We start from the raw sequence: 20,694 nt of genomic DNA, 5'->3' as shown, positions 1-20,694 counted from the left end.
ACCAGTCATCCAGTGCAGCTGTTTTTATGTGCTGTGCTAGACATAACTGTTACTGATCCTTAGCCTGGCCAGCACACTATTTGTGTGAGTGATTGTCCATGAGTGTAATGATAATCCATAAGACTTGGCTTGACGTGTGGAGTTAAGCAGGATTGTCAAATAATCAATTTCGCCCCAGTGACTTACTTTTTGCCAAACAGCCGTGCTATTCCTATTGGGATTTGTCTCTGATTTCTTCAATTGATCCAGGGGATTTTATAGACACATGGGCTTGACTGCTGTTGCACTTCGCTGAACTTTGTGGCAGTTAAGCTTGGCCAGGCTGCTTAATGATTTCTTTCGTTGCATATTTATCTACTGCGATGGCTGTGTTTTTCAAAGCAGAGTGGTACTAATAGTACATCAATAATGTATCTGGTGGCCTCACAAATGAACTGTTTGATAGACACCAGCACACAGTGAGTGGGAGAGTGTGGAGGGAATGCAAGGGCCCAATTAAAACTAATAATTCATAATATTTTCATATAAATAAACATCTGTTTTGCTACTATTATCAATTTATGTGAATCAGTCTATACTGTGTTCCTTTAAAGCTTTTACATTCGACGTTCTAATGGTGTCTGACAATTTCTTAATTACATTTCACATATGATAATGTGTCATTCACTCATATGATGATCTTGTTTATTCATTTATTAAAATCCAGATGAAAGAATCACTCTAGTTATCAAGGCAGAAAGGCCTCTGCTGCTATCCAACAACTTCAAGTAACATGCTGGTGGTTCCCCATGTTTCAGTCAGCAATTTGTTTAAAAATGTTACTTTGTCAATGTCATGATATCGTCATGTGTTGCTGCACTCGCAAGCAAGCAACCAAAACTTTTACTCCATGATGCATTGATGGACACTGACATCCTTAAACTGACTATTAGCTACCACAAAGCAATGCAACGATGAGCCATAGTATGTTGTGAAGTCATCCAACAAATGTGAATATTCTGAAAAGGCGAACGTTAATCTGATTGTTTCTTGCATTTCAGAGATTATTATTCAGCAGCCCTCTCTCCAATCTCAGATGTCTAAGTGTGCATGAGAGCACCAACAGGAAGACGTTTCAAAAGAGCACCTGCCTGCAACACTATGTGACAACAAGGTAACTTTGACAAAACACAAAAGATGTGAAATGTTCACTGTGATTGATTTACAAACACAAGGAAGTTTAAAGCAACACAATGTAACTTATAAATGTAGGAAAAGTAATTTTTTTCTCTAAACAATAAAAAAATGTAGCCGCTGCTACTCTGCCTCTGATTGGCTCTGACTCTGATATTTTACCCAAACCATCTCACTCCTCATGCCTAAACCTAACCAACCTAAGCAACGAGGGCAACGACTACTAGCCAATCAGAGGTGGAGTAGGGTGGGTCTTTGCGACATGTGGCACGTATCCTCACTCATGGCTCCTCAGAGATCCCTCCTTGCTTCTCAGAGCAGAAATAAGTGCTTTGGGACGGTCTTCATGATGGTGGAATGGAACAATTTCCAGTTCAAGTGAAGTGAGGAACAATCAAATTAGGGACTTGAGATGTACCTTAAGAGAACAACTGGCTGAGAGTGCCATCATAGCTGTGTCCCCAAGCAACAAGGTGTGAACAAAGGTTCCTATGTAAAAGCAAAGACACCAATGACACACTCCATGGCAATTGGAAATTGCTATATTAAACAAAATTTAATATAGACCTGATCTGTTCATTTTAATACATTTCTGTTTATTGAAATGTGGTGATATCTGTTCATGTAGAGCCCCAGAGGCAGCGCTGTTGTTCTGTCCAGTAAAAACATGAAGCTTCACTTTACATACCTTATATCAAAATGCTGCAAAGACATTAACACCAGCATGAAGTCACTAAAGAGCTGCAGATCAGTTCATGGGATCATGTTCTTCCTGGGATGATGACACAAGACTGGACTGCTGCTGTGAGATGACCAGCTTGTCTCACTCGGGCCGTGGGTCCAAGAACATTGCAGCAGATTTACAAACAGGTGTTATTCTGATAAGTTGATAAAGTGACATATTAACAGTCCTAGAGCAAAAATTACAAATGTCTGGCTCAAAATGTCCACCATAATGCCACCGCCCTTGGATATCTTTGTCAGACCGCAAGGCATACTGGGTAATGTACGCCCAGCAAGGGCCTCCTCTCTACACCAAAACAGTGACAGAAAGTTTAAATTGAAAAACCAGTGATACTGAAAACAAACTGACAGCATAAAAGAAAACTGTCACTAAAAAAGACATGACGAAAAACTCTGAAGATTGACATTGAAAAACACATCATGATGCAAAAATATCAAAATAAAGTAAGATTGTAATTTTTAAATTTATTTCTCAGTGGAACTTGCTTCAGCACCAATACAACTTTTCCAATAGGCTACAAGTGTTTCAACGCCAATGTTTCCTTTTTCAGTTTAGGTTTTGTTTTCAATGCCAGATTTTATTTTCACTGGCAAAATGTAACAGTCACTGCTCTGAAACCATATGCAACCACACCATTTGTCCCTGTTACACATACTTGTCAGTTGTTTGTTTAGCCAGTTTAACATCGATATTTGTAGCGTTGTTTTTGCATACTATCTTGGGATTTGTTTGTGTTTAGCATTGTTTTGTTATATTTACATTTGCATTTATGGTTTAATGAAGACAGTATTTAGGTAAGTATTTAAGTTCAGACAGCTGCTCTGATGACTTCCATCTGTCCTGTGCATGATTATGATGTTGCTAAAGGTGTCTTAAAAGTAGCCAAATCTAGCGAGAAAGTTGCTAAGTTGGCAACACTGGGTATTTATACACCAGATGACATAATCAGTGTTGTCAAGGGTTAGACCAAGTATGGGTGGGGGGATTTATTGTATTTGGTTAAATGTTTGGTTTTGAATTTATGGGTATTTGTACTTATTTAGGCTTGTGATGAAGACCATGTTGTGTCTAACGAACAGAGAGATCGTTTATGACAATAAACACATAATGATGATTTTAGTTGCACTTTATTTGTTTAAGTTGATTTTCTCACCAGAGTGACAGCTGACAGTGTGGATGAATTTACACTCTGATTCCATCACTGCAGCTCACAATAACATGAAACAACTGTGTGATGATAACTGGAAATAAAAACGAAAGATTGTCTTTTTTAGAAAAATAATCCACTCTGTTAATTGGCCTCCATGATTATAAATGCAACATTTGATACATTTGCAAAACATATCCTGGGTATGTTGATCTTGGTTTGGAGTACTGGCTCCTGATTAAGCCTGTCAAGTCATTTGTTTGTTTTTTTGTGTTTGTTTTTTCTTTTCATTTTTTGAGACACTTGTTTTTTGGTTACACAGGTCTGAATAAATGACTTTTTTTTAGTCATTCAACAAGTCTCTGAGTCTGAGTCACCTTTCTTGACACTCTGGCGTAGCTCCCTCACGCTGTTTGTGCCATTGCATTTGACTCAGATATTGAGGTATTTAGCAACATTTTTGTGCATGGTTGTTTGGCCGTTCGTTTTCTAAGGAAGAGGAACTTCACATTAAACATGATCATTAAAGGTAAGGCAACATACCAGCCTGTGTGTTTGTTGGTTATTTTCTACAGTAACTGTCATCCTTAACCTGTTTTATTTCAGCAGTTATGGGTAAAGCGCCTCAGCCACAACCATATTGCAGTGGGGATCTGTCCGTTTTACACAGAAGAGAATGCCAGACTTCTGTGTGCTGTTTGGATGTTATCACTTTGGAAGATGAGTTTGATCTTGGTGAATGTATTGTGGAATCTCTCTCTATGTTTAAGAGTAGGCGTACAACTTTCCTTTTTGATTAAGCTTATAGTTGGGGCTGACCAAGTTCACCTTCGACCAGCCCTTAGTTATGCTGCTATAGGCCTAGACTGCCAGGGGACTTCCCTTGATGCACTGAGCTCCTCTCTTCTCCTCCTCCTCCTCTCCATCTGTATTCATATACCATTACTGCATGTTACTAACTTGACTTCTTCCCCAGAGTTCTTTGTGCTTTCTCATCTGCAGGAAACCCTAGTGAACAGGCTCTGGCCCGTGGCCGTGGGGATGTCCTTCTCCTGCTGCTACTGCTGTTTGTTGTTGCTAGTCATGTATGTTGTTGTTGTTCTATTTCTCTGTCCCCCCTCTCTTCTCTTTCTCTTTCAACCCAACCGGTCAAAGCAAATGGCCGCCCACTGAGAGCCGGGTTCTTCTTGAGGTTTCTACCTATTAAAGGGGAGTTTTTTGTTGCCAAGTGCTTGCTCATGGGGGAATTGTTGTGTCTCTGTAAGTTAAAGAGTATGGTCTAGACCTGCTCTATGTGAAAAGTGCCCTGAGATGACTTTTGTTGTGATTTGGCGCTATATGAATAAAATTGAATTGAATTGAACTCAAATGAATCTCAGGATGGCTTTGACAACCATCACTTCAGCCTCATATGTTTGATTGTGAGACAACACCACACAGCAAAAATCCAAACTCTACAGCTGTAGAGTGGTAGTTTAAGAAAACAGATCTATAATGTTCTAGGGTTAGTAATATATGTGGTAGACTTTCTTATCATTTCTGAGTAAAGTAATCTTGTAGCTTCCATAATGACAGCAAACCTGGATACAACTATATGCAGACAGGAACCAACAGAGACAAGCACCTACCTGATCATCTCCCTCTAACACTCAAAGAATAAACAATTTTTACATCTCTCTCATACACAAACATGCAGCCCACAACTTCATTTTACATTTTATACATAATGTGAGAAACGTCAGTGTATGAAAATATGAAAGAAACTGGATGTGAAGCATGTCCATTATAATATATTGACACATCGATATAATCATAACCAGCGAGATTCAGTCTCTCTATTTTTTCCATGTGATGCGTGTGGTTCTCAGCAAAAATAGACAGTGAAAATCTGTTGATAGTCATATTGACATCATACCAGCGACATTACACCTTTCACTATAGTTTTGCATGCATGTTGAATTTTGCCAAGTGGTAATGCAGTTAGTTATGCAGGATTTGGAAGCAAAGGCTACATTAATTGGCACTGAATTCATTAACCAGATCATTTTAACTACAAGATCATGGATACACATTGATTTGATTGATTTATTTTAATGTGCAATGTAAAAAAAACACAAGGTTGCACTGCTGTGTTTCATTGCCTCTGGTACAATGAGGTATTTAATTTAATCATTTTTAAACGGATTGTACTTGTTTTTCATGCAGTTCTATGTAGTTTTTGCCCGTTGGAGGGCTGCGTAGCTGCACGTAGAGAAAAAAAAAATCGACCAGCCATGTAAAAATACAGATGAGCAGCGTGCTTTCGTCAGTGTAGCAGCTTCAGTTGATTATAATGCACGGACATGCGACTTGTTTGTACAAACAAGTATGTAGTTGGTGTCTTAGATTATCTTCTCGACAGTTTTCGCAAGGATACTGATTGTACAGACGAACAGATGAAGACATTTCTACTCAAAGTGTGTTGTTCAGTTGTTCATATCTATATATTGGCTCATTAGCCAATGTGTGTATATTAGCTCATTAGTCAACTGAGGGGCAAATTCACTAAGAATGGATTGCAGCTGATGATGGCACCATGAATTGGCCATCATTTGCAAGAACAATCTGCCCAATCTCAAGGACCTATTCACAAAAGATTTTGTGCTAATGATATGCCGGTGCAAACACACCCATAAAGTTTTACAGCTGAGTGCAATTTGCCTTTGTTTTGTGTCTGATTGAGAGAGCGGAGTGATTTCCAGTGTTGCTGGCTTTTCTCCAAATTTCAGCGCAGATTGGTCCATAATGAAAACTGCAGAGAGCACAAAAGCCTCAAATTGCATGTCTTTAATTAGCAGAGATGCACACACACAGAACTCTCCACAATCACAAACCAACTTTCATGTATTTTGCTTCTTTCATTTCTCTAGTATTTGACATCTATAACATAATCTACTGGAATGTCAAATGTCAAAATGCAGCTATTAATGTGACTCAGGCAGCTCTGAAACATGTTTAATGTCTGAATCTTACAATAATGTCATTCAGGTGTCACTAAATGTATCTGAGATTTCACAGAAACATCAGTACTGATGTTCTGTTTGTTGTCCACAGCTGGCTGTGTGTCACAGCTGGCTGAAACATCACACGGCAGCTGAAACGATGAGTACTTCTCCATACTGATGAAGAGGCTGTGCACATTTATGCGCACGGCACAGCAGCAGTAACTCCATTAACACCAGATTGCTCAGGATCTGATGGCAATTAATGTTCTGTGTTCTGTTACACATCTACACAGGTCAGCTGTTACACATAGATTCAGGTTTATATGGTGGAATTGTCATAATAGAATTGTAATAAAGCAGACCTCATGGATGAATCCGGAGCTCATCAGACCTGTCAGGACATTTAAGTAGCTGTGTGTGTGTGTGTGCGCGCGCTTGATGAGTGTGGGCCCACTGACTTTTATTGTGAATTTAAATGTGACGTAATCTGAATTTCATTTTGTTTGTACTGTTTCCAGTTGAAGAGAATTATTGCTGTAACCCACAAGTTATTGAAAGGAAAGAAAAGTGGAATTTCAAGGAGACTAAATTCTATTTCATCTGTTTGTTTTGATAAATTTTACAAAGGTAAATAATAGAAATTCATTCATTCTAAAACTAGAGGTTTTACCTTGTTCAAGGACAAAACCAGAAGGCATTGTCAGTGTATGGCAGTGGTGATACACTGACTCTTCTCCTCTCCTCTCTACGCCTGGTCAGACCAGAGAAAAAGTCCTGACCAGGCAAGGAGAGAGGAAGAGTGAAGACTTAAGACTGGAAGCTGCAGTATTATTCATACAGGCTTTAGAGTTGACTTCTTTTTTTTTTTTTTTACCAGCATCATCTTTTGTAGGTTACTGTCTCTTTCATGCAAGGACTAAACCAAAAAAAAGCACTGTCTGTGTGTTGTTAATACACCGTGTTGTGTGGCTGAGTAGGTGTTCATTAAGCAAAACTAATCCCTGTGTATAAATTAGGGGTTTCCTCTCACTAGCATGTTTCTCATTAAGTTTACACTGTCAGAATGTAAATGAGACATTTAATGTGTATTTTGTTTCAAGATGTAGCTTTGAATATTGTGTGTTTATGGATGGATTTTTGGAGTGGAAATAAATAATTCTATTCCATCATGCTTTTTGCCCAACACACTGTTCTGCTGCAAATTAATTTGAATTGTATGACTAATGACTAATTACTGAGGTTACACTTTACAAGTGACATTGATTAATTATGATTTTTTTCCCCCAGTTTTTGTTGTCGAGGACAGCATATTGAAGCATTGTGTTTGTTATTTGTTAACTGGTTGGGGTGGAGGCTCCTGTCAAAGGGTTGAGTGCTCATTTTTCTATAATGCTAGACACGTCCCTGTTTAGAAATAAATACAAGGGGCAATAATAAAAACTACATTCAAGAAAAAAAGATATTGTAGCACTGGACACACTGAGATTGACAGGTGATCTCTAAGAATTAGAGTGCAAAGCAAATAAAAATGAATATTGCTAAAATAAAAACAAATGCAGGATCTCACAGAATAGATAAAGCAGAATCATTTTAACAGTAAGATAAGATATAAAACAAAAAAAAGAAATAATTCTATTTTTTAACTTGATGGGTGTGGTGTCAACACTAAAGACTTGATAACTGACAGATTTTTCAGAAACCCCGCTGCCTTCCGTTGAACAAGTAGGGAACAGTTATGCATGTAAATTACAAAACCGCTCGGAGGTTTCAGGGCTGACAGTGATACCCACTGTTATTCAAATTAACACCGCAGATTACAAAAGTAAAAGTGGCAGGCACAGAGCAAATCAGAGTATGAGAACCGGTTTAAAATTCATGAAAAATTGGTATTAATGAAAAAAAAAAAAATTCTACTGCTTTCAAGATTATTTGCTACACTGGAGTAGTTGTGTATGCATTTTTAATAATTTATTAATGCGTATTTACTGAATTGCAGGTTATTGCATCCACTTTAGGTGCTGAAGCTTCTCTACATACTAATTTTGTCACTGAATTCCGTGGGGAAGTTTGCAGGCGATAAACCATCAAAGTTCTGCATATCAATCTCTAAGCTCCTTCGCATTAGGCCTGACATTTTAAAACTTGATTAGTATCCTACATTCATGCAGAGTGCAGCAGTAGGTATTTTACCAGCACAGAGGAGACTGAAGAAAGACTCAGACTACTTTCAGTTTTGTAAGTGGATCTCTTTGTTTGATTTTGAACTTATAGCTTTCTGTGACTTATTAAAGGTAAATGTTTGGGCAGTTGGTCTTCTGTTCATTGTAGCCACAAGGTATTTGGAAAATCTCTGCTGTTGACTCTTATAACCCTCCTTCTACAGACTGAACCAAACACAAGCAATCAGATCAATGGTGTCTGTATAAAAATGCCGTAAAAGCGCTGGTCTTCTGAACAGGGTACCTGAACTTGAAGGACACATTCATAATTTCTACAAGATTCAGGAAAGTGAGCATTTTATTGACTCTTTCCTGCAGCTCCAGTAATTGAAGCAAGTGATAGCAGGGGAGGTTGCCATCCATAACATATTGAGGAGCCCTTCGGTATCTCTACCAGGGCATTTTACCGTCTCATCAAAAGGCGCTTGGAAGCTATTTATCAACGGCAAGATCACCGAGGAGGCGCTTCAACTTGAGCGATCGAGAGTTGCAGACATCCAAGGCAAATAGAGGGAGGAGATCGAACAAAATGAAATCTTTTATTGGTCTGAGTCTTCTTGTGAGGAGCGAGTAAAAACTTTGAAACGGTGGCTCCTGAACAAATTAATGTTCTTCCACAATCCAGTGTGTACAGCCTCCATGGCCATTGAGAGCCATGACAAATCTACCATCCAAGAGGACAGGAAACATTTGGGAGGGAGAGTTATTATATGGCAGCATCCTCCTCTTTTTTTTTTTTTTTTTTGGTGGGAGCTCTTTCTTTTCAAGGACCAGCACAATTCATCTCCTGGAGAAGGCCAGTTGGGATGCAATGGATTTGATTTCTTGCATACATCTGAGCATCATAATTCTTCACAGTTGAAAGACTTTTTCCTGGCTCTGTACTATCATAAGGAGGAACATGCATCTTCACCCAAGTTTAGACCAGTAGTCTGTGTGATACTGTTCATCAAAGTTCCTAAATTTTCCTGCAGTGAGAGATCAACTGAAGGACTGATTCATGTGAGAATGTGACCAGTGCTTATAACAGATGCTTAAGACTCTTTTGTAAGAGCTCTGGGACCAAAGCAGACAAGTATACAAATGAAAGCTGTTTGTGAAGGAGCTGACTTAAGAGCTGGAAAGTCATGGTTGGTCATGTTACCAATGCATGGATGTGATGTCAGTATGTGGAACACTGGAGTAGGATGTTCTTCAAACAGCTGATGGGTGGTATGATATGTGACCAGGCTGTAGAGCATTGTAATACCCAAGCAGTTATCTAACAGTTTTTAAGCACCAGTATCTGTCCTAGGGTGCTCCCTGGACACCTTTGAGGTAGTGAGTGGGATGAGGATGATGGCTAAACTCTGGGCCATCTTGGACAACGCCTCCCACCCCCTGTATGAGTACCTGTGTGCCCTGGGCAGCTCCCTCAGCAACAGACTGCTCCACCCACGCTGCTCTAAGGAGCGGTTCTGCAGATCTTTTCTCCCTGAAGCAATCACACTCTACAACAGCAGTCATCACTGCTCACAGCGGTCACAGCAGTATCATTAGTATTAGTATTAGTAGTAGTGTTGTATAATTAGTATTACCACTGATATGTGTCATATCTCCTCACAATGAACCACCCAATCCCAGGGTCTGTGCTGACATATCCTTGCATTTGTCATCTATACAGTTTCTTGCACTTGTCACTTTGAAGCAGTTACATCTCAGGTCTTACACTTTTGGCTGCTATTTGCTTGTTGTTTGTGTATATTGTGTGTATAGACATTCATATGTTGTGCTCTTGTCGGATTCTTGTGGCTTGCTGCTGTAACACCTAAAGTTCCCTTCGTGGGATCAATAAAGCTTTTCTTATCCTATCTCTTATATTATAAGAATACTTTTTTTGTATGAGAGTTCAGTATGGACTGATGATGGAAATATGCACAACCCTAATTACAACAATGACTCAGTGTTTGATTCATAGAATTTTAATGTGCAGGTGGGAATCATGTAATAAACAGAATAATCAACAATACTCAGCAGAAATGAGCATGTAAATGTTGGCACAGAAGTAGCTAATGACTACACATTGAATTAATAAAAGGATTGTCAGCTACTCTCTGGATTTCATCTTGCAGAGATTGGCTTGGCCTCCGTTTTATTTTACAGGCAGGACATTCTGTGCAGGGAAGCACACAGAAAAGCATTCATCATCTTGATGGGTTCAGTTTTAATGTTAATTTGACAAACACAGGGCAGGTGCAGAACCAGAAAATGGACCCATACAGTACTATACATTCAGGTTGGGTTTATTTGCATTTACGTTTTGTAATCTTTAAGAATTCCTGTTGACTCTTGGATAGAAATCCCTATACATTCAGGAAACGTGAAATAGTATGAGACAACCTTGGCTCGATTGACATTTATATATATATAAATTGCTCTCTTGTCATTTATTTATCTCTATTTCTATCAAAAACATAGCTAATGTCATGAAAACAATTATCTCTGATCATGTTTAAATCATTCAGTCATTACTGTGTTTACTTTCACTAGGGGAGATGGCTTTAAATGATATTTTGAGCCTGCTGAATCTATGGAAACTCGTAACTTTCAATACTGAATGTCCTGCACTGCTAAGTTAACATTACAACAAGGGGGTTTTGCACCAGCTCAGAGCTAATTTGTTTGAACAGTGGGTATGCCAGCCTCTTAATCCCCCTCAAAATGCCCTGGATTTACTCCATGCCCCAGTTTTATCAGTGGAGTGCAGTCCATACAACCATCTTCCTCCTTTGTAGTATTACAGTGTATGGAGGAAAGGGGCTACCTTTCATGGACTACTATGTTAGCTATGTTCCAGATGTGGAATGAACTGGGATCGAGTGTGGCTGGTGTTAAGATGAAGTTCAGCATTTTGTTTTGAGTAAAATTATTTGTGGCAGTAAAAAGTGGAAATCAAAAAGTAATCATCAAAGGAGCACTAAGTAAGGATTTTACTGCCTCAAGCGTGACCATAATGTATCTGCCAGAGGTTAATGGGATTGTTTAGCAGTGTCTGTGACTCAACGGTTACTCTGTGAGGTGCAGCCACTTCGGGACTTGTATGTGGAACAAACCTTACCTGAACACTGGCATTTAAAGACAATACGAGTCGACACTCTCCTCACAAGAAAAACAACAGAATCGGTAGTCGTTCAGACTGAAACCAGCCATGCGTTAAATGCAAGGAGCTGTGTTGGTGGACACAAGTACAGGTGAGACAAAGAAATATGGTGAAGGAAGTCCAGTTTGAGTAACATATCCAAAGCCAAAACACTGCACAGAGATTTATGATATTAAGAGACAGGGTTTTACAACTATTTTGTTGAAAGGTAAATAGAAATATGGCATTCATGTCATAAAGTAATCTTACAGGAATGCAGCACCTTCTTGGATGATGATGCATTGCGCTGTGGCAAAAGTAAATCTAGGTTCAGCATTTTTGCCAGAGCCCTTTGTGTTAGCACCACCACTGCATTCACGGAGGAGACTGTCCTCCCAAGAAGACTGACACAATCAGTCGTAATGTCAGTCGCTCATCAACGACTTACATTGAGTGACAGATGCCATCTAGCGATTCTAGTAATTATGACCAGGTGCAGTGGTGCAGTTTAGATGACTTTATAAAAGTTTACAATTTTACACTTTCAGAAGAGAAGAGGTGGATGAGGACATTAACCCAAAAGTGGACTTTGCCACAGGAAATGAGTCGGGACAGTTTTTAAAGAAATGTAACTACAATCGTCCCCTAACCTTAACCCCATGGTTATTATTGTTGCCATGGCGACAAAGGTGGCGTAACTTTAAGGAAGCAGTAACTTTAACCCACACACACCATGTTCCTCTAATCTTAACAGAGTGATCATTTAAACCTAACCAAGTGGTTTTTGTGCCTAAACCTAGTGAACAATGACTTGCAAGGGTTTTGGAAATGATGATGTCCTGCTGATTACTGTTGATATGCTCCAATGTGTCCTTCTGGAGTCACATGGTCAAACAACTTATTTGGTTGTTTAATTTGGAGAACAAATTAATTAATCTGACCACAACTTTAGTCATTTATTCAAATGTCTAAAACAACCATTTGTTTTTTTATGTTTACCCGACACAGACCTCTCACGGCCATTTGAATTAGTAAGACTCTTTATCTGCAGCAAAGGCATTGGGCCTCATGCAAAAACCATTCGGATGAACAGATTTGTTCGTAAGATGCACGTAGGAGTGATTTAAGAACATTTGTGGCATTCATCAATTTTCTCATACTTAGAATTTAGTGGTCCAGACCTGATGTTCAAGTCATGAACAGTCTGCCGTTCTTCACAGGGAAGAAACACTTGTTTGATTTATAATTATAATGCCCTAATCTGGAGTTTAAATCACAAAATCCCATCATGGAGCGCTGTGCTTTAGAGAGATGTTTTTTAGCATCTAACTTCACAACAAAGCATTATCTCTTTATTTCTGTCACAGTGCAGAGCTGTTGTGATGATACGTGGTTGGCAGCTGGATTCATATTTTCATATTAGGTCTCCTACTGACACTCCTAAATTTGTGTTTGTCTTCTGATTTCTGAAAGCAGGACTTGAAGCTGCGCAATGTTTTTACTCTTTGGTAACTTCTTGTGAATGAAACTCGCCCACAAACAGAGCGGAACATAGAGCCTAATATGACAGTTTCAGGGGCGTGGGTTACGCTAATGAACATTCATCAGGCTGAAATAAGCAATCTATGACAAGTTCAGGCAGTTAGGAGAATTTGTTGAATTTGTTGAATCTGACTTGGAACACTTGTATGAACAAACCTCAGAGAAAAGTCAGAGCTTCAGAATACTAATAAGAAAATGTTCTTGCATGAGGCCCATTGTTGTATGGGTGAAGCGTGTCTCACATCTTGATTCCTACCAACAATCAATATTGTTTTCTTTTAAACAACCTCTCCCTAACCTTAACCAGGTCCTGTAGTTTTTGTGCCTAAACCTCAACAATAGAGGTGGCGGCTAAGGAAATTTGTAACAGTCACTTGTAACAGTTTGGGATGTCACTGGCAAACAATGTCATACTGCTGATAGTGGTGTCAGATCAGAAATTACTTGTGTTGTTTTGGAAGGCAGTAACAATGATGTATTTTGTAATTAAAGATTCCAGACATGTTTAAGATAGTATATGAAAACACCCTGCTTTGAATAATAATTTTCTCTATGTTGGTTTTGCTGCTGGATGAAACATGTCTCCTTTTCAAAACATTTCTATTCCCTTGCCCAATTATGGGAGAAGGTGCAATGAATGGATCAGACATTTAAGCTAGGACTAGTAAAAACATACAATTTTGAAAACCAAAAAGCAAAAGGTTTGTCCTTTATTGTCTGTGGAAAGAAAACTAAAAAAAAGATACGGTAGCCCTGAAAGCTCAATGCACTGCATCTTCAAAAAACACAATAAAAAGACAAAACAAAAGCAAATTATCAATGAAGATGACATATGCAAAGCAAAGTAAGAAAACAAACACAAATACGGAAACTTCCTGCAAACAGAAAACAACCAAGAAGAGCAAACACATCCAAATACACAAAACACACAGCAAATACAGAGAAAAAAAAACAGTCAAATACACACATTCTGTATTTGCAGCATGTTTGTATATTTGGTTGTGTTTTCCTCACATGCACATGTTATCAGATTGATGAAGATTTTTTCTTTGTTTACTTGTGTTTGTTTCTTTGCATGTGTTTTCTTAAGGTTCAGTGTGTTGAGCTTTCAGAGCCACTGTAGGTTAGTGAAATTATAATTCTTTTGTGTTATTCACCCTCTGGTTGCTCCTGTAAAACTCACATGTTCATTTCTCACACCCCATTGTCACTAAGGTAGCCATTTTCCTTTTTTCCAAGTTCAAAAGTAATGCAAAAACAACCCCATGCATAAGATGTTAACCTAAGACTCATGATGTAGTACCAGGGCTTTTCAACTGATTGTCACCCAGAGACCACCATTCTGACTAAGAAGCAACCTGGGGACCACTGTTGGGGGGTGTGAGGACATGGGTTGAGATTAGGTTTTTTTCTTACCTGTTAGTGTGATTTCTTGGTGTGGTGAATTGCACACAGTCTGTCTATTCTTGGCAATATAGTAGTGGATCATATCATTCTCTGGCTCCAACTTTGCCCTGCACTTATTCTCCAGGTATGCCTGTGTGGAAAAAACACTCACACAGAGATATGTAGTTGCAAAAGCACTTTACTGTTTTTGCTGTGAGCTCTGGAAATTCTGCCTGAGAACTTATCCAGAACTTCACAAGGGGTTGTGTATCATACATGTGCCTCTCGACAGAGCATGTGGACAATGAGCTGATCCTCTACTGCTTGACCCTGCTGCTGCATCATCACAGAATGGGAGCAGGATCCATTTGCTGTCACAAGGCCACTCGTCAGAGTCAGAGCAGTACTTTCAGAATGGAAGCACAAGCTTCCTCAAATGGCCACAGATAATGTCTTTAATGTCAGTGCTGTCAAGATATTCTTCAACTGATGGAAACATAGCCAGGTAACAACCCTCTACTCGCTCTATCCACCTTTTCATTTATTTAACAAATGCCTCCAATTTTTCAAACAGCTGTAAGACGTTTGCATCTCTCCCTTGCGTGGTTCTATTCAACTTGTTAAGCTCTACAAAAACATCAGTGAGATAGGCCAATGTTATATCCTGAACAGTTTCCTGTTACCTGTATATCTGGACTCCAACTGAACGTTAATCATTTATTATGCAACTGCAGCACATTCATAGCAGCATGGCTAACAACAAACAGAACAGAGCAATTCCCTATTGTGCTCCTCACTAGGGGAGTCATGCTAGCCCAAAATACACAACAGCCAGCTTACTTAACCAGTATCTGCCAGTGAAGTTAGAAGCCAGTTCAATGCTTGTATCATGGATAGCACCAAGCAGTTCAAACACCACACCACAGGTCCGCCATCTTACCTCTGAGGGGTTAAGGAGAGAGGTGTGTTCACTTCCTAAGCCTTCAGAAAGGGATGCAAACAGACGTGTATTTCATGCATTTTGCTTTATGAGGTTTACAGTCTTTACAAGAGCATCAAACACATTGCTGAGCTCAACGCTTAGTGCTTTGGAGGCAAGGGACTCACAATGAATCATGCAATGTTTCCAAATTATTATTTGCATGCACAAACAACCTAGTCTAGCTGCCACTCATAGCTGAGGCTCCATCATTACATAATGCCACACACTTCATCAAGGGCTTTAAAGATCTCTGCACCTGTCATTTGCCCTGGTGGTGGTTTGCAAAATCCTCATATTGCACAATTGCCAACAGTTGCGCATCATTGGTGATATCTGTCGACTCATCAATTTGAATTGAGAATCTTTGAACTGATCTAAGTTTCTCTATCAGCTGCTCTTTCACATCATTGGCCATTTCCACAATTCGTCATATCATGGTTTTACACGTCTGTAGCTGCTGGTAAACAGAGGTGGCTCATCCATAGAGGCAGAGGAGGTTGCTCCTCCTCTATTTTTGAGAGGCAAGAGGGAGATGATAAAATATAAGAAAGAGCAACTGGTTGAAATAAACCATTACCAAATCTCAGTATCATTTAGGCCTGTGCATTGCATATATCTGCAATATCAGTAGTTTGGTATATATAGAGGATTTCCCATATATTCATTTCTTTATGGTGGCCCGCCACAATATCAACATTGACCACCACGTATTGATTTTCTTCTCTTTTTTTTTCAACCATTTAAAATGGATAAAATCTTATTTCATAGTAGAGCTGCATTAGGGGTGTGCCCGAATACAAATACAACCTATCCCATCCCAACCCTCATGATCCTGGACAAGGCTGGGAGAAGACTGAAGAGGGTAGTTTGGAACCAGTGTGGTCTTGTGGCCCTATCCTCCCCTCTTCCCTCATTGACTTACTGGAGAAAACTGCTGAGGAGGTGGAGGAGAGTGAAGAAGAGGAAGAGGAGCAAGAGATTGACTATGAAGAGCTTCTTAATGATGACGACTAAATACAGCACAGCACGATGAAAAAGTAGCATTGCTTAGCACCTCTGTCGCTTGTTCTGTCATGAAAGATTATACTAGGAGTGGAACACCTTCCTTTTATTTACTTGACTTATTTAACTCATATTTTGTTATTTTTCCCTACTCACTGTCAATTTTAGCTGACTCCAGAGTTTGTGTGGACCGTATAGTTTGGTATACATGTAGACATTGTATTTTGCAAGATTTTGAGTGTAAATTATACAGATTTTTTTCTTATTTTTTGATTTTTAATGTACCAAACTTATTAAAATCATTACAATAACCATCTCAATCAATTCCTCATGCCAAAATTATATAGAAAAATGGGGTCATTTGTCTCTGCATGATGTCTGGGTCAAAAGTTATGTCAATTTTCAATTTTTGTCGGAGCTCCTATGTGGCCGCCAAGATGGCCGCCAAGATGGCCGCAAAACGGACCCATGGGACAATATTTCGCGTTTGGAACATGAAAATTTGTTTACTAGACACCTTGAGGATTACAAAAAACTAAGTTAGAAAAATATATCAGTCGGGTGCATGGGGACTAGAATGAGGTAAAGCCATAGTCCACATTTCCTTTTTTCAGATTTAGAGGTTATGTTTCACTTCTTTTATCGAGCAGTAGATAGCTGCTCCCGTTAGCCAACGCAACAGTTGGCTTTTTGTAGCAGCCCCGGAGGACTGTTAAGTAATATTGTCTAGCTAACTGGAGAATGGATCTTGATTGTGCGGCGCAGTAGCGGCAGGACGCCACAGGGGAGGCTGGAGGGAGACGCAACTGGAGAAACAACCAGGAGAGTTAGCTTGTTTGTCATTGTTGTTAATGATATCAGAGTATTTAACCAGCAGCCACAAAGTTCTGACTAACAAGATGACCAAAAGCCACAAATGGACGTTATGACGTGGATACTTCATCTCCATGATAGAAAGAAGAAGACGTCAGATAACGTGAGTCAGTTACAGCTTCTCTCTCTCTGTCTCTTTGGTCGCTAATTTCTTCTCTGATGGTTAAATGTTTCTGGGGCTGTTGTGTGAATTTATCTCCTTAACAATAATGCAGCAGAGATCATATAATGTGCTGTGGGTAGTTTGCTTGTTGAAGTTACAGTGAGCTGTCTGGACTCACTCATTCATTTGGAATTGATCCCGTTTTTAATTGAGTGATTGTTCAGTCACCTGTTGATGTTGTGTGATTAGTGAATGTGCAAGAGGTCTGGCTGCTTGTTGTGACAGTTTCTTCAGTTCGTCTTTAAGCTGAGTCATACATTTAGAAATAAGCTTAAAGTAACTAGAATAACAAGTGTTAACATGTCAGCTTTGTAGACTATATTTTATATGTGGTGCATATAGATAAGAGTGTGTAAGTCATGTATTTGATACATGCATTAATACTTTCTGATGTGAACCTACACTTTTAGATCTGTGAATGTTTTTAGTGTTCAATCTTTATAGTGTTCATCACTGATCTGTACCTGTATCACATTATAAGCTTTGTGGTATTTTATATATTTCTGTATACTAAGAAAATACATAGGAAACACATATAAATGTAAATCATGTGATATATTGTCTGTTTTTGATGAGAACATAAATCTGTTGTCACAATAGAACAATACTATAAATTTGAATGTAACTTTGTTGGTAAAATGACACATTGTGAACCACGCTACGGCTAAAACGAGCACCTCTTTGTGTAGAAACAGTATGTATATGCTAAATGTCTTTGAAGAAGCAGCCTTTTCACCACTCAGGGGTTTTTTATTGGCATATAAAATTGCCCCCCATCCCTCTGATTTCATCAGGTAGAGACAATGATATAGTTTGATGTGGTGTGTTGTAAGACTCCATGTTGGTTTTCCTACTGTCCTCCCCAAGTTCTTGAGTCACCAGCCGCCACTGCTGGTAAAATGAGTTGCTTTGTGATTGTATGGGGTTTTTTTTGCATTGTGCAAGTCTAAGCACCACCTGATATGATGCTTTCAGTGCATTTTCACTCACTTTTGCACTCTTTCTCATGAGCATCTGCTGTCTTTGAAATTATGCAACATCTCTTGCATATACTCAATAGGCCTGGCCTTCAAGAAACTGGGATTTATCGCCATATGCCGCAATAGTTTTGATGGCTTCATTTGAAAGATGCATCTAGATACGAAACAGAACGGTACCTCGTCTCCTGCTTTGTCAGTAGTTAATATAAATCCATATTTAATGTAATCCTCACTGTATTTTCTTCTTGACGTTTCCCTCTTTCCTCTGAAGTGGAGGCTTTGTCTGTCAGCATGCAGCAGAAGCCTGGTCCACTTCCACCTCTGTCACTGGCTATTTCCTTACTACCAACCATTCCATGGTGGTGCTGGCTAGTTAACTAGCTAACAGCATAGCAGAGCCCACTCCGAATTTAAGTTGACCCCTCAGACATTAATTCTGTTAGGCCTACTTCTTACTGTAACTTGCATAAAGGCTTTTTCACTGGCAAAAAATAAATGAACTCTTTTTAGATGCTGGTCAGTAAACTAATATTTTTGGGCGTGAATCTGTATGCATAGATAAGCCAAGAATGCATGGGGTGTTAGGGACGCATTCCAACATTAGCAGAGTACAGGCTACATAGAATGGATAGGCACTATTTTAATCCTAAAAGAAGTCACCTTGGCTTTTCTAAATTTTATATATATTTGCATGAGTTTGATTATTCAGAAACGATAATTAATACATGAAAATGTATATAAAAATAGTAATTCCCACACTGAAACTACATTATTAAATGCATGGTCAGGAACCATGCCTTCACGGACCACCAGGGGGCCGCACACCGCCAGTTGGAAACCCCTGATGTAGACCCCTACTGTGACTGCACAGCACTGTACACTCTTGAAAAGAGAGGCAGAAGAGCTTGGAAGCATTCATTAATTATGCGCATTCTATTGTAACAAGCTCCTCAATCTGTCTTTAAAAACGTGTCCAATTTAACAACCCAGCTTCAAATCTAATTTGTGTGTGCACGTGGGTGTGTGCAAACAAAGGTTAAAACATTGTGAATTACAGGAAAATTAAAGGTTCTACTGAGAAACGTGTTATTAAATGGGAGCAAATTTTAAAGTGCAGGCTCATAAAATGTGAATGTAAAATGTTTTAAAAATAGCCTCCAACATGAACTTGAATATAAGTGTTGCAAAAAAAAAAAGAAAAAGGAATAGCTGTTACTGATGGACAATTTTTCATTGAGACTTTTTGAATGACAAAGTTCCCCAAAAATCTGGTGCATCAGGCTGTATGAATGAGAGGCTTGAGGACATTTTTAAGACTGGTTTGGCCTTGGCACTGCAGCTGCAGATGGATACTATAAAAAGGGCTTATGAATAGGCAGCAAAAGTAATAACGTTTTGCTGAGACAACATGCTGGAGTTCTTAATCAGTTAAAGGTACTTAAAGTATCACTAGGGTCCTGCAAAACAAGTCACAGAGTTCTAGATCATGACTCTTCAGTGGTGGCGGCAGCTCCTCCGCTGCGTTAGTGCCTGCTCTGTCTGTGAGTGAGTGACTGGAAAAAAAGTGTTGTGACAAAAAAAAAAAAAGTAAATACACCTGTGTTAAAGTGTTAAAATAAGTGCTCATGAATAAACTACCTTATGAAGGAGGTCCCCAACATCGGGTCTTGAACTGGAGTCTCTCAGATTATAGACGACTGCGCTGATTACTGAGCTAAAACTTTACTCATCACCTCATGCAGACAGACCTCTGACTATTTATGCACCCATAAGAAAGAGACACACAGAGGCACACCGTGTAACATGTAGGGAGGAACTTCAAAGGCAATTATTGCTTTGCACTTTTCATTTATTGCCTATTTTTTACAACCTAACTTTGTGGAAAGGAGAAGGAGAAACACAGGTTATGGAGAGTCCCTTGGGAGCACTTTGCTTGTGTCAGTAGCTCAGCTTTATCTCTGGGGAACACCCCCAACAAATGATTTTTTAAATATTTGTATGAAACAAATATTTGTATAAAACCCACTATTTGTGCTTTGCTGAATAATATATTTGCATTCTGGTGCACCCCTACTACATACAGTACAAACTCTATTCAAATATCACAATGCTCAGTATTGCACAGTGATCACCTCTGAATAAACTCATTGTTATGATATGTACAATACCTTTTATGAGTATACTATATACTATATTATATACTTTAAAGGACCAGTGTGTAGGATTTAGTGGCATCTAGCAGTGAGGTTGCAGATTGCAACCAACTGAATACCCCTGCCCTCAACCCCTCCCTTTCAAGTGTTTAGAAGAACCTACGTTGGCCACGAAACTCGTGAGAAACACCAAAAGCCCTTATTTGGAATTTTAGAGTTTGATTTGT

The 20,694-nt window shown here is 39.1% G+C and overlaps 1 long non-coding RNA gene across 1 annotated transcript in view; it reads left to right on the top strand.

Moving 5' to 3' along the window:
• LOC121910064 overlaps positions 1-1,796 on the top strand; it is a 28,544-nt gene extending 26,748 nt beyond the window's left edge. Inside the window, exon 3 of the long non-coding RNA XR_006099582.1 lies at positions 1,041-1,796. This is a non-coding gene — a long non-coding RNA (uncharacterized LOC121910064). The remainder of the gene's footprint in view (positions 1-1,040) is intronic.
• The last annotated feature ends 18,898 nt before the right edge of the window (positions 1,797-20,694 follow it).

The sequence above is a fragment of the Thunnus maccoyii genome, chromosome 13 (genome assembly GCF_910596095.1).
Source record: "Thunnus maccoyii chromosome 13, fThuMac1.1, whole genome shotgun sequence".
Classification (NCBI taxonomy): Eukaryota; Metazoa; Chordata; class Actinopteri; order Scombriformes; family Scombridae; genus Thunnus; species Thunnus maccoyii.
The sequence above is the reverse complement of the archived record's forward strand: the minus strand, read 5'-3'. Positions and strand labels throughout refer to the sequence as shown.